Here is a 14,026-nt window from a genome sequence, read left to right on the forward strand (position 1 = left end):
CTAGGCCCTCGGTTCACCCTGTGACACCAACAACTGCTGTTGTTGCTTTATGGTCAGAAAATACAGAACAGATGACATCACTCTCCTGCCTCTGAAGCTTAGAATCCTCCACATGAGCCCTTTCAGCCTCTCCTCCTTCCTGCAGCCGTTCTCATTTAAAATTCCACTTCAGCTCTGTGACGCTCTGGTGTAATTCCAGCCCTGATCTGCCCACCTGCCCCAGCCTGGGTCTCCACCTCTTCAGCACCCCACCAGAGTACCTGCAGGCAACTTCCAGCCTGATAGCAAGACCACTGCTGGTTCCCACCTCTAAAAACCGCCCGCCCACACTTCCCATGCTTGTCAACAGCACCACCTCTCGGGGCTGTGGCGGCTAGAACCATAGCATGGTCCTTGCTCTCTTCCTCATTCGAGATCAGTTCTCAGCAAATCCCACTGTGCTGCCCGACAAACACACCCAGAACCTGACTGTGTAAGACCTCAGCCTTCACTCCAGCCACAGTCCCCTCTGTCGTGGTTTCTCTAAACCTATTTGATTCAGAAACATCAGGAAATTACTTAAGTACACTTTCGGGGGTGTCTGTGATGATACTTCATGAGGCAAGTGGACCCTGAGAACTCCAACCTGATGGGTGGATTAACCCCTTGGAGGACTCATAAGAGGATGGCATTGTTGGGAGGTGGAGGAAAGTAGCTCTTGCTGGGTCTTGTCCTTGGAGGCTCTACTTCTCCCTGCCTCTTTCCTGAATGTCGCTTCTCTGTTTTTTGCTCACTGTGAGGTAAAGAACCACCACCATATTCTGCTCAAACAACCTTGGACTTAACCCTAAAAACTAAGAAGCAAAACAAACTTTCCCATTCGTTGAGTTCCCTCAGTAAAGTAACTGCAATAGTCCAGCCTCTCTGGAGTCCTGGAGCCTCTACTCTGGGCTTTCTTGCCGTTCGTGCCTCCCCACAGTCTGTTCTCCACACAGAGGCCACCAGGGTAAGCTCTGTCCAGTGGCACATACCGGCTGTCTCAGCATCAAGCAGGCTAAGGCAGCAGAATCATGAATTCAAGGCCAGCCTGTGCTACATATTGAGACCCTATAAAAACAAACAAGCAAACAAACCCAGTAAAAACAAAAGTCCACCTGGCTTCCAATTTCACTCATGATGAATTTCAAAATCCTCATGCCAAAGGCCCTCTGGTTGGTTAGTCTTCATGATGACATTACCATCCTAGCGGTTTCCTTGGGGTCTTGTGGAGGGTTATTTTTTTAATATATAGTATACACCCACAAAGTGCTAATCACCTCTTTCCTACGTAACTTTCCAATTTCTGCATGGATATTCATAAGGATAAAGGTATTTACCCTTGCTCGACTATTTAGTGTGCAATTCATTTTCAAGACTGCACTGTTCTGTAAGAAAAATAATACATTATTTTGTTTTAATATTATCAAAAAGTTTCTCACCACTGTGGCAAATCCCTTTATTCTTGGCATGGCCACTTTTATAATTTGTATCCCCAGGACTACCCCACATCTGAATATATTTGAGTCCCATGGCCACACCACCTTCCACATGCCCGATTGTGTCTGAACACATTTATAGCTGCCCCTTTCATGCTAACTCTGCACGTAGCTATAAAAACCTGACGACTTCATCACGTCTTTTATTGTAATCAAGTCTCCATGTATGTGTTAAAACGCACATAATTGCACCCAATCAGCTCCCCATCTGCTCTCCTAAACTTGGCTTGCTTGTGGCTCCAAGGCCTCCTGATAAGGTCAGGCCTCCTTGAGGAAGATGCCTGTCTTCTTCAGTCCCTCCTGACCCCAGGGATGACTCCAGACTCAAAACTGGAGTCAGATCTCAGTATGCGCCGAGGGGATGGATGCTAAGTCTAGCCCAGGGAGCATATGGCTTATATTTTGAAAGAATTTCCTATTTTTCTAGTGTATATGGAGATTTAAAAAAAAAAAAAAAACAGACACCCGAGGAACATGTTGTCAATGAATTTGAAGAGTGCTACTCCAGGGAAGAGATAAGTCAGAATTAGATTGGCCCAAATGTACTCGTACGGATGCATTTAAGAGCCATTCTAGATTTGGTGTGTGAGTGCTAGAGTAGCCGCAGAGGCTCTGGCATTTTCCTTGGTTGGCTGATTGAACTCAGGGTTCAGCATTCCATAAAACTGACATGTTAGAACACTCTTGGCATAGACATGAAAGAATGTGAAACTCATTTATAATTTGCAACTTGCATCCCCACCCCCACTAGATCTTTCATGGAGCTTAGGGCGGCATCTATGCACGAGACACGACAAGATACTCTCAGGGAGACAATGCCAGCAGCCTGGAAAGGCTCTGCGGTGGTGGGGAGACAGTGCGTGCTGCTGCTGGAGAGGTGACTGAGTTCAGTGCACAGCATGATCCTGAGGCGGTGCCGCCAGATAGCAGCTCCGAACCCCGAGAGTCAAGCTAAGGGATGTGTTGTAATGGCAGCAGAAATTACTTCAAATAACCAGAGTGTCTTGACCTGCAAATTATTGATCAGGATGCGCATGGGACTGGAATGGAATGGATGGATAGACTACTAAAACTATGGGAGCTATAGAGCTGGATCAGGCTGGATCAACAGGACATGCAGGCAAACCTCTTAGTAAGTATCTGAGACTGGGCAAGTCACAAGTACGGGGTCTCATTTGACAGGATGACCATGTTCTCCTGAGGAGAGACCAACAATAACGCCACAAATATACAGTAAATCTTCCTCCAGGTGTTCCCCAGCATGGGACATTTTCTAAGCTGTCAGGATGCATGTGTTATATTTCTACTAACCTTTCCACGTGACATAAAGGGGGAGCTGATTGGGCTCAGTACTACTGTTCTGTGTGCTCTGACTTCCGGCTGCCTCAGGCATTGTACACTTCCTGATGGCTTCCTGCCACATCCACACTGGCCGTCCTCAGTCATGTTTCCCATCACCAGACATCTGCCCTTCCAATGCTCTCCCCAGAGGTGCTCCTCTTCCCTTGATTTATTCACATGACACCTCATCTGCCTGCCTTATCTACTAACTTATTTGCTGTGGATATTGCTCTATATAAATAAAACACTGATGGCCAGTGACCAGGCAGGAAGTAGGTTGCCAGGCAGGAAGTAGGTGGGACAAGGAGAGAGGAGAATTCTGGGAAGCAGAAGGCTGAGGGGGGAGACACTGCAGCCACCGCCAGGACAAGCAGCATATAAAGACTCTGGTAAGCCACTAGCCACGTGGCAAGGTATAGATTTATAAAAATGGGTTAATTTAAGATAAAAGAACAGTTAGCAAGAAGCCTGCCACGGCCATACAGTTTATAAGTGATATAAGCGTCTGAGTGATTATTTTATACGTGGATTGTGGGACTGCGAAGCTTGGGGAACCTGGAGAGAAGCTCTCCAGCAACAAATGGCGCCCAACGGCTCAAGTTTCCACCTTAAACCTGAGAATATTTAATAACCAATTCTAAACAGAGCCAAAACCAGGTTCCTGCTTCTTGTCTCATACGGGCAGCTAGATGCCGCAAAACGCAGGTTTGAACACTGGCGGGTTCCTGGCGTGTGCGTTTGACCAGCAGTATGGCGGGAATGAGGCGTCTGCCAGCGGCACATTAAGCTGTGTGGTAGATTTACTCTTTACTAGTATTTAAAAAAAAAAAAAAGAGGTTTCTGGGCTACACCCTCCTTTGATAAGAAGCATAGACCCACTATTTCTGAGACTTGATGACTCCCAGAGCTGGCGGAAAACGTACCACTGCCATGTTGGGAAGCTGAAGTGGGCGGAGCCAGCAGCCACAGCGCTGTTTCAGGCTTAAAAGGCTACAGTTTAAAGCAATAAGTTTGCAATAAGACTGATTCAGATGAAATAGTTTATAATACATGTAAAAATGTACATAGGCTTAAAAGAAAAAATATATACTGTTATATAAACAAATAGTATCTAAAAATAAAGTGTTTAAAAAAAACAGTGAAGGTAATAAGCCACGTAAAGATGGCTCTCACACATAAAATTTGGATTATGTTGTCTTTGATATTCGTAACTAAAGAAAAACATTTAATTGTAAAAGCTGTTCACTTATGCCAAAATGTAAATTTTAAAGGTACCTTGACTTCAAAATTTGGATATAAGGATATGTTGCTTTGGAAAAGAGGTTCTGCTTTTGTTTCCACAAAAAGCCAGAGGCTGTGGATTTGTTCCAGATTAAGATACATCAGGTTTCACCAGCCAAGACCCCCTGAAAGGTCTCCGATGACACCATGGCCCAGATGATCCAACATCCAGAGCGGTTTCAAGGCAACTGGTTCACACAATACAGCCTCAAGGACTACCCCATAGGCCTAAAATTTTCTTTGTGTCCCCATAAGATACAGCGCCCCCCTCCAGCAGGAAGTAGTAAGAGATGCTACACCCAAATTCCCAAATATACCAAGCTGGCTTTAGAGGTGGAATTGGCTCACTCCCCCTCTAAACCCAGACATACTGCTTTTAAAAAAAATGGTTAAAAGATTCTTGTGTCCCAAATCAGAAGAGCCCTCTGGTGTGGGACAGAGAAAAACCAATATTTTTATTTAAAACAGGTTGATTATAAATGTGATCTCTTTCTAAAAAAGAAAAGGGGATATGATATAGATATATAGGAGGATATAGAGATGATAAGATAAAAGGGTAGATTAATGAACCTACTTTTAAAGAACAACTTGTTTAAAATGTTTTACATTGGTATAGATTTTAGTTTAGTTTATTGATACAAACTTGAAGTTAATTTTGTTATAATATCTATATATATATATATATTTCTATTCTTGTTTGAGGTATTATGTTTAACTCATTTAAAATTGTAATGGATAATTAAAAATAGATTAATAATTAGTCATCTATGATAATCATATTTGTAGCCATGTTAGTTAAGTCTTCTAGGTATACATAGATATATTTCAGATAGATAGGTAATCTTCAAACACTTCATAGACCTAGAGAATATGGCATTTAAATAACTTAAAATTCTTTTGACATGAGACACAATTGCTCCTGGCTGCACCAATTGATCCCGAGAGAATGTTGGGCTTCTAAGACATTTCCATTTGGAAGTTTGTCTTTTTGGCACAAAATGGCCTACTGGGCAAAGAACTGTCCTTGCCTTGACGGCTGACAGTACAAATGCAATGCTGTCCTTTCTGGACAAGCGGGACACAAGGAAAGCAACCACTGTACTCTGCCAAGACAGGTTAAGATGGTCTCTCAGAATTCCTGCTTCTGAAAATGGTCTGTCAGATACTCTAGGCCTGTAGCCAATTTGAATGCACTAATAATGCTGAGAAACGTTAGGTGACTGTCCAGGCTGCCAGCTGTCTTGGTCTACTCTTGCAAGATTCCCGAAAGTTGCTTGCATCCATCTACCATTTCTCAGGTACCATTATGTTCCTTCTCAGGTCTTTGATGTGGTTGAAAACTAGATAGTTGTAATTTCCTCAGTTATGATAAAAGATAAGTTAGATATAAAACCTTAAACTCACAAATATAAGATAGATAGGACATCTTCTTTAATATTGTAACTATAATTCTTGCTCGGTAATTGTTTTGTTATATGTAATTTTACCATGTTAAAGTTAAAACCTTCCTTTTTAAAAAAAGAAAAAAAGGGGAAGTGCTGTGGATATTGCTCTATATAAATAAAACACTGATGGCCAGTGACCAGGCAGGAAGTAGGTTGCCAGGCAGGAAGTAGGTGGGACAAGGAGAGAGGAGAATTCTGGGAAGCAGAAGGCTGAGGAGGGAGACACTGCAGCCACCACCAGGACAAGCAGCATATAAAGACTCTGGTAAGCCACCAGCCACGTGGCAAGGTATAGATTTATAAAAATGGGTTAATTTAAGATAAAAGAACAGTTAGCAAGAAGCCTGCCACGGCCATACAGTTTATAAGTGATATAAGCGTCTGAGTGATTTTTTTTTTTTTTTTTGGTTTTTCAAGACAGGGTTTCTCTGTGTAGCTTTGCGCCTTTCCTGGAACTCACTTGGTAGCCCAGGTTGGCCTCGAACTCACAGGGATCCGCCTGCCTCTGCCTCCCGAGTGCTGGGATTAAAGGCGTGCGCCACCACCGCCCGGCTCTGAGTGATTATTTTATAAGTGGATTGTGGGACTGCGGGGCTTGGGGAACCTGGAGAGAAGCCCTCCAGCAACACTTATTCATTGATTTATTTTTAAAGTACTGTATATAGAACCTGTTGTATGATATTTTGTTTGTGTTTTGACAAAACTTGCCTGGAGATCAGAGTGTGGAGCTAGCCACTATTTAACCATAGAGGCCAGGAAGTGGTGGCACACACCTTTAATCCCACCACTTAGGAGGAGGAAGCAGGAAGATCAGGAGTTCAAGGCCACCCTGGGCTACATGAGATTGATGCAGTCTAAAAGAGAAATAAAGCTGGGTGGTGGTGATGCATGCCTTTAATCCCAGCACTGGGGAGTTGGAGACAGGATCTCGGTCCCCAATTTGGTCTGAGGATTCATAGAGGTAAGAAGTTTCTAGTGGCTGCTCTGCTTCTCTGATCTTTCAACATTCACCCTCGATATCTGACTTTGGTTTTTTATTGTTAAGACTAATTAGGATCACGGTGCAAGAGCCCATGGCCTTTCTCAGCTATGTGAGCGTTCTACTGTTTACTGCTCTAGTAGGCAGTGTGAGCCTGCGAGAGCAGGTCTAAACATGAGTCGGACTAAAGTCTCCTGCAATAGCCAACTGTATTCAGAACATCAGGCAGTTCATACTCCCAGGGTTAAGAAGAGTGTACAGTCACAAGGACCAGCCACACATGGCAAAACCATGTTTTTTCATAGATGCACGTGAATAACAGCTGAAGTAAATTCACTCCTACCTGCTATGCCTGGGAGGGGCACAGAAACATTCCAAGAACAATTCTGTGTTTTGAGGAAACCGAGGTCACAAAACTCTTGGGTTTTTTTTTTTTTCTCAAGTTTTCTCAGAAGCACTTAGAATTCTCACACAACTCCATTCTTGGGATGTGTTTTGACACTCTACCACCAAACTACACCCACAATCCTGGACACCCAAATGTAAATAATAACTTTCCAAGTTATCTTCCTTCCCTTTACTCAAATTTATTCTTTTATACCATTTTATTCCAACATGAGATTGTATTACATAATACTTGATATTGATCTTTCTCAGGTGGATATAGCTTCCAAGTGTGTGTATTATGTAAGTGATTTGGTTAAGGAATTAATGCTAATAAGAAACAGAAGCATCACATGATCCAACCATATCACTCCTGGTGTGCACCCAAAGGTACACCATTGCTATCAGCAATAGCAGAAAGATGCATGCGTAGTCCTGGCTACTGCTGTGGTTTTGTGATAATTAAGCTATGAGATCAGGGCCCACCAGCCCCTGAATAGGTAAAGAAAATGTGGTGTGTAATGTGGTGGTTTTAGTCAACTGTAAAGAAAAGTGAAATTATGACATTTGTAAGAAAACGGACAAAACTGGAGATCATTGTGTTAAGTAAACCAAATTTAAGAAAAATATTTTGTGTTTCTCTCCTGTTCAGTCTAGATTTAAATTTATAAGTTAATGTTGTCTTTACTGTCTCATGTACATTGTGGCTCCTCATTAAGTATGTTATGAGCCCAGACAACATGTCTTCTTGAGATGCCGTTGTTTAATTCTATGTTCTGTCTTTATCTCCTATGAGTTTTTACACCTTTGGTCTGATTTTGTATGACACAATTATTATCCTAGCTTTTTAAAAATTCTGATTTTTTAAATTTATTTGAGCCTATCTCTTCTCTTTTAAATCTCTCTCTCTTTTAGGAAATATAGTGCTATTTTTTTATAGAACCGAGCTATTTTTTTATAAGACCGAGCTTTAAAAATAAAATCAAACTCCTGGGTTTATACCCAAAGCACTCTAAGTGCTGCACATATATGTGCACATCCAGGGTTGTTGCTGCACAGGTCACAGTGGTAACAGATGAGTGGGCCATGAGAGCATGTTACACATACACAATGCAGTTCCAGCATGTTATACATACACAATGCAGTTCCATCAGGCTATAAAGAAAAGTGAAACAATTTGAGGGGAATTGATGCAACTGGAAATCATTATACTGTGAAATAAGCCACTCAGAAAGAGAATCATCTTTTTTCTTATGTGGAGATTCTAGTTGTAACTCTGTGTAAGTGTGTATGTAGGTCATGACGCCAGAAAATGGAACATGAGAGGGGAGATAAGATCTTAAGGCAGGTGTGGCGGGGAAAGAGCAAAGGAGTCCACGTCATCTGGAGGTAGCAGAGACAGGGGATCAGGGAGGAAGTGAGAAATGGAGATGAATAAGAGCAAAGCATGTATCAAAGTGCCATGGTAAAACCAATTACTTAGTATGCTAACAAAAGAATAACAAAAATCTCAAAAAAAGAAAAAGAAATATATTGTTTAAATATTTTAAAAATCCTCTGACTTTTAAACCCATTCACAATTTTTATCATAGAAAGGCCTATTTTATGTTTTCTCTATTCTTTAACTTTTCTTTCCTGTATTACACTGGATTGAGGGGAAAATTTGTACTGAATTTGACTGTTATACCTTCCAAGATCATTTTTCTGCTAGTTACCCAGAATTGAACTGGGGAATATTCCTTTGCACTGTGTGACTATATGTCACTTTGTTTAATAAGGAAGCTGGCTGGCCTATAGCCAGGCAGGATAAGGTTAGGGGGAGAACCAGACTAAGAGAACTCTGGGAAGAAGAAGAAGGAGAAGGAGGAGGAGGAGGAGGAGGAGGAGGAGGAGGAGAGGGTAGGGTCTGAGGAGTCTCAAGCCAGACTTAGAAGAAGCAACATGGGAAATTCATGCATGAGGTAAATGAGCCTCAGGGCAGCACATAGATTAGTAAAAATGGGTAATTTAAGTTGTAAGAGCAGGCTGGAGACAAGCCTAAGCTATCAGCCAAGCATTTATAATGAATAATTAGCCTTTGTGTGGATATTTGGGAGCGACTGTTGGGACACAGACATTTCCTAATCTTTAGTTGCTATAAAAGTAAATTCTGATCAGAGGAATGTAAGCAGGAGTACGGGGCTGTGAGGAAGTGCTTCCTAAGTCTCTTCCTTCCTCCAGACCCTGCCCTAATATTGTGAACCAGTGCTTTTGAACCTTTATGGGACCAGGAAGTGACCTGATTGGGGCGTGCCACATGGTGGTTTAGAACTCTTAGGAGCACGCAGCGATCTTGGAGCCATCATAGTGGCTCTAACTCAACCCAGGAAACTGCTTTAAATTTATTTTATTGTGCTGGAGAGGACTCAGTGGTTAAGAACACTGGTTGCTCTTGCAGAGGACCCAAGTTCAATTCCCAGACCCCATATGGCAGCTCACAACCATCTGTAACTTCAGTTCCAAAAGATCCGATGCCCTCTCCTGGCTCTCTAGGCACCAGGCACACATATGATATACATACTTACATGCAACAAAATACCCACACATAGTTTTTAAGAATTAATAAAAAATTTAACTAAAATTTGTATTCATATTTATTTATGTGTATGTGTACATGTCTGTGACTATATACCATGTGTATACAGTGCCTGCAGAGTCCAGAAGAGGGTGCTGGTGAACCACCTGATGTGGGCACTAGGCCCTGCAAACAGCAGCTGCCCTAACTGCTGAGCACCTTCCCAGCCACCCCAAGTTTCTTTTACTTAAAAAAGAAACTGCTTTAAGCCACTTTATGTGGGATTTTTTTGGTCTGTGCAGCTGGATCTAACAGGAACTGTTCATTTCCTGGAGCTGCTACATTACTGTAGGCTATGGGGGAGGGGAGGTGGTGGCACTGGGGTGTAGTGGGGGAGGGGAGGTGGTGGCACTGGGGTGTAGTGGGGGAGGGGAGGTGGTGGCACTGGGGTGGAGTGGGGGAGGGGAGGTGGTGGTGCTGGGGTGGAGTGGGGGAGGGGAGGTGGCAAAGCAGTGTCTCCCTCAGCCTCCCTCAGTTTGTGGCGCTTGGCCTCCTCACTAGGCCTTTCTACCCCCACTTCCCAACACAGTGGGTTTCTTTTTTTTTCTTTTTTTTTTTTTTTTGGTTTTTTCGAGACAGGGTTTCTCTGTGTAGCTTTTGCGCCTTTCCTGGAGCTCACTTGGTAGCCCAGGCTGGCCTCGAACTCACAAAGATCCGCCTGCCTCTGCCTCCCAAGTGCTGGGATTAAAGGCGTGCGCCACCACGCCCGGCCACAGTGGGTTTCTTACAAGTAGATCTTGAAGTAAAGATGCGATTGTGGTGGCGTATTCCGGATCTCAGGAAAGGAGTGTGTGGAGAGAACAAGGGAGGAGCAAGAAAGGCAAAAGAGGACACTGAGGTTCCCCATGGTCACTGGGTACATGATCCCACTGAGACTTCATGAAAAATATTCCTCCTAGGATCGTCCATGAAGGACAGGACTCTGCAAATTCATCTACCAGGTTCTATCCCATTGCTGAGTATTCCCAGTGGGTGTAAACTCCATTGTCCGTTTAGAAACAGCAGGCTTTCCCACATAGAGATGTTTCCATGGATAAAATGTTTAAGAGGAGGTGTTGCTAAAATTCCTTCCTTTGGAGCGATACAAACAATGTCTAGTCCTCCTACAATCCCAACAAAACAAGGTGTAATTCCACCAGAGTTCACTCTGGGAAGGAAACCAGTTAATTTATTAGGCTTATTTACAGACCGACAGGTGACCTTAAAGTGGTTTCACTGTAAGGTCTGCACCGGCAGGGACGATGACACCGTCACCCCCTCTCCCGGAGCCCCATGGCTGTGCAGAGGGAGCCCCTTCCCTTACTCACCCATATCTGCAGCCCTCTCCAGAGACTCTGGGACCATGGAAAATTAGGGCAGAATTGCATACCACTGTGAGAGGGGCGGCTGAGTTCTCAGAGGAGGGTCCCATGTCCTTCCGCTCCCTCTTTGCATGAGGGGACATCAGGAGTCAACAAGCCCAGCTGTAATGGCCGTTGGCCCGCAGGCCCAACCTCACTCCTGAAGATGGTGGCAGTTTGTCTTGAAGCCCAGTCCTGTACAAAGGAGCTTGGGGATGAGGTTAGACACTGTTACCAAGAGCTGAGTTTGCAGGCTATCCTCAGAAGTGGGAGACAGGTTTTTCTTTGGGCTGCCAGCTCACAAAAAACAAAACAACAAAAAAAAAAAAACAACAACACGGAGACTTATTATTATAAAAGCTCAGCCTATAGCTTAGGCTTGTCCCACTAGCTATAACTTAAATTATACATTATATTAATCTATGTTTTGTGTCGTGGCTTTTTACCTCTCTTCCATCTTGCACCTCCTGTTTCCTCTCCGTATCCTCTGGCATCTTGCCAGTGCCTAGATTCATCTCTTCGATTCCTCTCTCTCTCTCTCTCTCTCTCTCTCTCTCCCTGGAAGTCTAGCCTTACTTCCTCCTGTCTAGTTATTGGCTATTCATCTCTTTATTAAACCAATTAGAAGGTGGCTTGGCAGAAACACTGTCATGGACTGGCCCATCGGGGGTACCACAACCGTAGGAGAATCGGAGCTTGGGTAGTCAGGAAGGCAAGGATTCGGCAAATGACAGATAACACACTCAGAAGTGGTTTGAATCTGTTGCAATTTTACTTCTGTAAATCAGTAGTTTATATACAGAAAAGAAAACTATTAAGTCATACAAGAAACAACAAGAGCTTGACAATAATTCAATTATATCATCTTTAAAAAACAGCAAGCACACAATTATTAATCCGTGCTAGACATATCCCTTCACCCACAAGAACTTTAGGACCCAAAGAGCAGTCTGTGTTTTTTAAACTTAGTACAGTCCCTAGACTTGTGTAGACTTTTTGTGGTTGTAGTTGTGTCTCTTATCTTATCCCAGCAGTTTTTTAGTTTATAATACATTTTTACTTTTTTGGTTCCCAAGGCCCATTTATCCAATTTGGGTGCTGTAGACCCTCTCTAAGTTTTTTATTTTTTTTTTTTTTGGTTTTTTTTGAGACAGGGTTTCTCTGTATAGCTTTGCGCCTTTCCTGGAGCTCACTTGGTAGCCCAGGCTGGCCTCGAACTCACAAAGATCCGCCTGCCTCTGCCTCCCAAGTGCTGGGATTAAAGGCGTGCGCCACCACCGCCCGGCTCTGAGTGATTATTTTATAAGTGGATTGTGGGACTGCGGGGCTTGGGGAACCTGGAGAGAAGCCCTCCAGCAACACTTATTCATTGATTTATTTTTAAAGTACTGTATATAGAACCTGTTGTATGATATTTTGTTTGTGTTTTGACAAAACTTGCCTGGAGATCAGAGTGTGGAGCTAGCCACTATTTAACCATAGAGGCCAGGAAGTGGTGGCACACACCTTTAATCCCACCACTTAGGAGGAGGAAGCAGGAAGATCAGGAGTTCAAGGCCACCCTGGGCTACATGAGATTGATGCAGTCTAAAAGAGAAATAAAGCTGGGTGGTGGTGATGCATGCCTTTAATCCCAGCACTGGGGAGTTGGAGACAGGATCTCGGTCCCCAATTTGGTCTGAGGATTCATAGAGGTAAGAAGTTTCTAGTGGCTGCTCTGCTTCTCTGATCTTTCAACATTCACCCTCGATATCTGACTTTGGTTTTTTATTGTTAAGACTAATTAGGATCACGGTGCAAGAGCCCATGGCCTTTCTCAGCTATGTGAGCGTTCTACTGTTTACTGCTCTAGTAGGCAGTGTGAGCCTGCGAGAGCAGGTCTAAACATGAGTCGGACTAAAGTCTCCTGCAATAGCCAACTGTATTCAGAACATCAGGCAGTTCATACTCCCAGGGTTAAGAAGAGTGTACAGTCACAAGGACCAGCCACACATGGCAAAACCATGTTTTTTCATAGATGCACGTGAATAACAGCTGAAGTAAATTCACTCCTACCTGCTATGCCTGGGAGGGGCACAGAAACATTCCAAGAACAATTCTGTGTTTTGAGGAAACCGAGGTCACAAAACTCTTGGGTTTTTTTTTTTTTCTCAAGTTTTCTCAGAAGCACTTAGAATTCTCACACAACTCCATTCTTGGGATGTGTTTTGACACTCTACCACCAAACTACACCCACAATCCTGGACACCCAAATGTAAATAATAACTTTCCAAGTTATCTTCCTTCCCTTTACTCAAATTTATTCTTTTATACCATTTTATTCCAACATGAGATTGTATTACATAATACTTGATATTGATCTTTCTCAGGTGGATATAGCTTCCAAGTGTGTGTATTATGTAAGTGATTTGGTTAAGGAATTAATGCTAATAAGAAACAGAAGCATCACATGATCCAACCATATCACTCCTGGTGTGCACCCAAAGGTACACCATTGCTATCAGCAATAGCAGAAAGATGCATGCGTAGTCCTGGCTACTGCTGTGGTTTTGTGATAATTAAGCTATGAGATCAGGGCCCACCAGCCCCTGAATAGGTAAAGAAAATGTGGTGTGTAATGTGGTGGTTTTAGTCAACTGTAAAGAAAAGTGAAATTATGACATTTGTAAGAAAACGGACAAAACTGGAGATCATTGTGTTAAGTAAACCAAATTTAAGAAAAATATTTTGTGTTTCTCTCCTGTTCAGTCTAGATTTAAATTTATAAGTTAATGTTGTCTTTACTGTCTCATGTACATTGTGGCTCCTCATTAAGTATGTTATGAGCCCAGACAACATGTCTTCTTGAGATGCCGTTGTTTAATTCTATGTTCTGTCTTTATCTCCTATGAGTTTTTACACCTTTGGTCTGATTTTGTATGACACAATTATTATCCTAGCTTTTTAAAAATTCTGATTTTTTAAATTTATTTGAGCCTATCTCTTCTCTTTTAAATCTCTCTCTCTTTTAGGAAATATAGTGCTATTTTTTTATAGAACCGAGCTATTTTTTTATAAGACCGAGCTTTAAAAATAAAATCAAACTCCTGGGTTTATACCCAAAGCACTCTAAGTGCTGCACATATATG

The sequence above is a fragment of the Peromyscus maniculatus genome, chromosome 1 (assembly GCF_049852395.1).
Source record: "Peromyscus maniculatus bairdii isolate BWxNUB_F1_BW_parent chromosome 1, HU_Pman_BW_mat_3.1, whole genome shotgun sequence".
Lineage (NCBI taxonomy): Eukaryota > Metazoa > Chordata > Mammalia > Rodentia > Cricetidae > Peromyscus > Peromyscus maniculatus.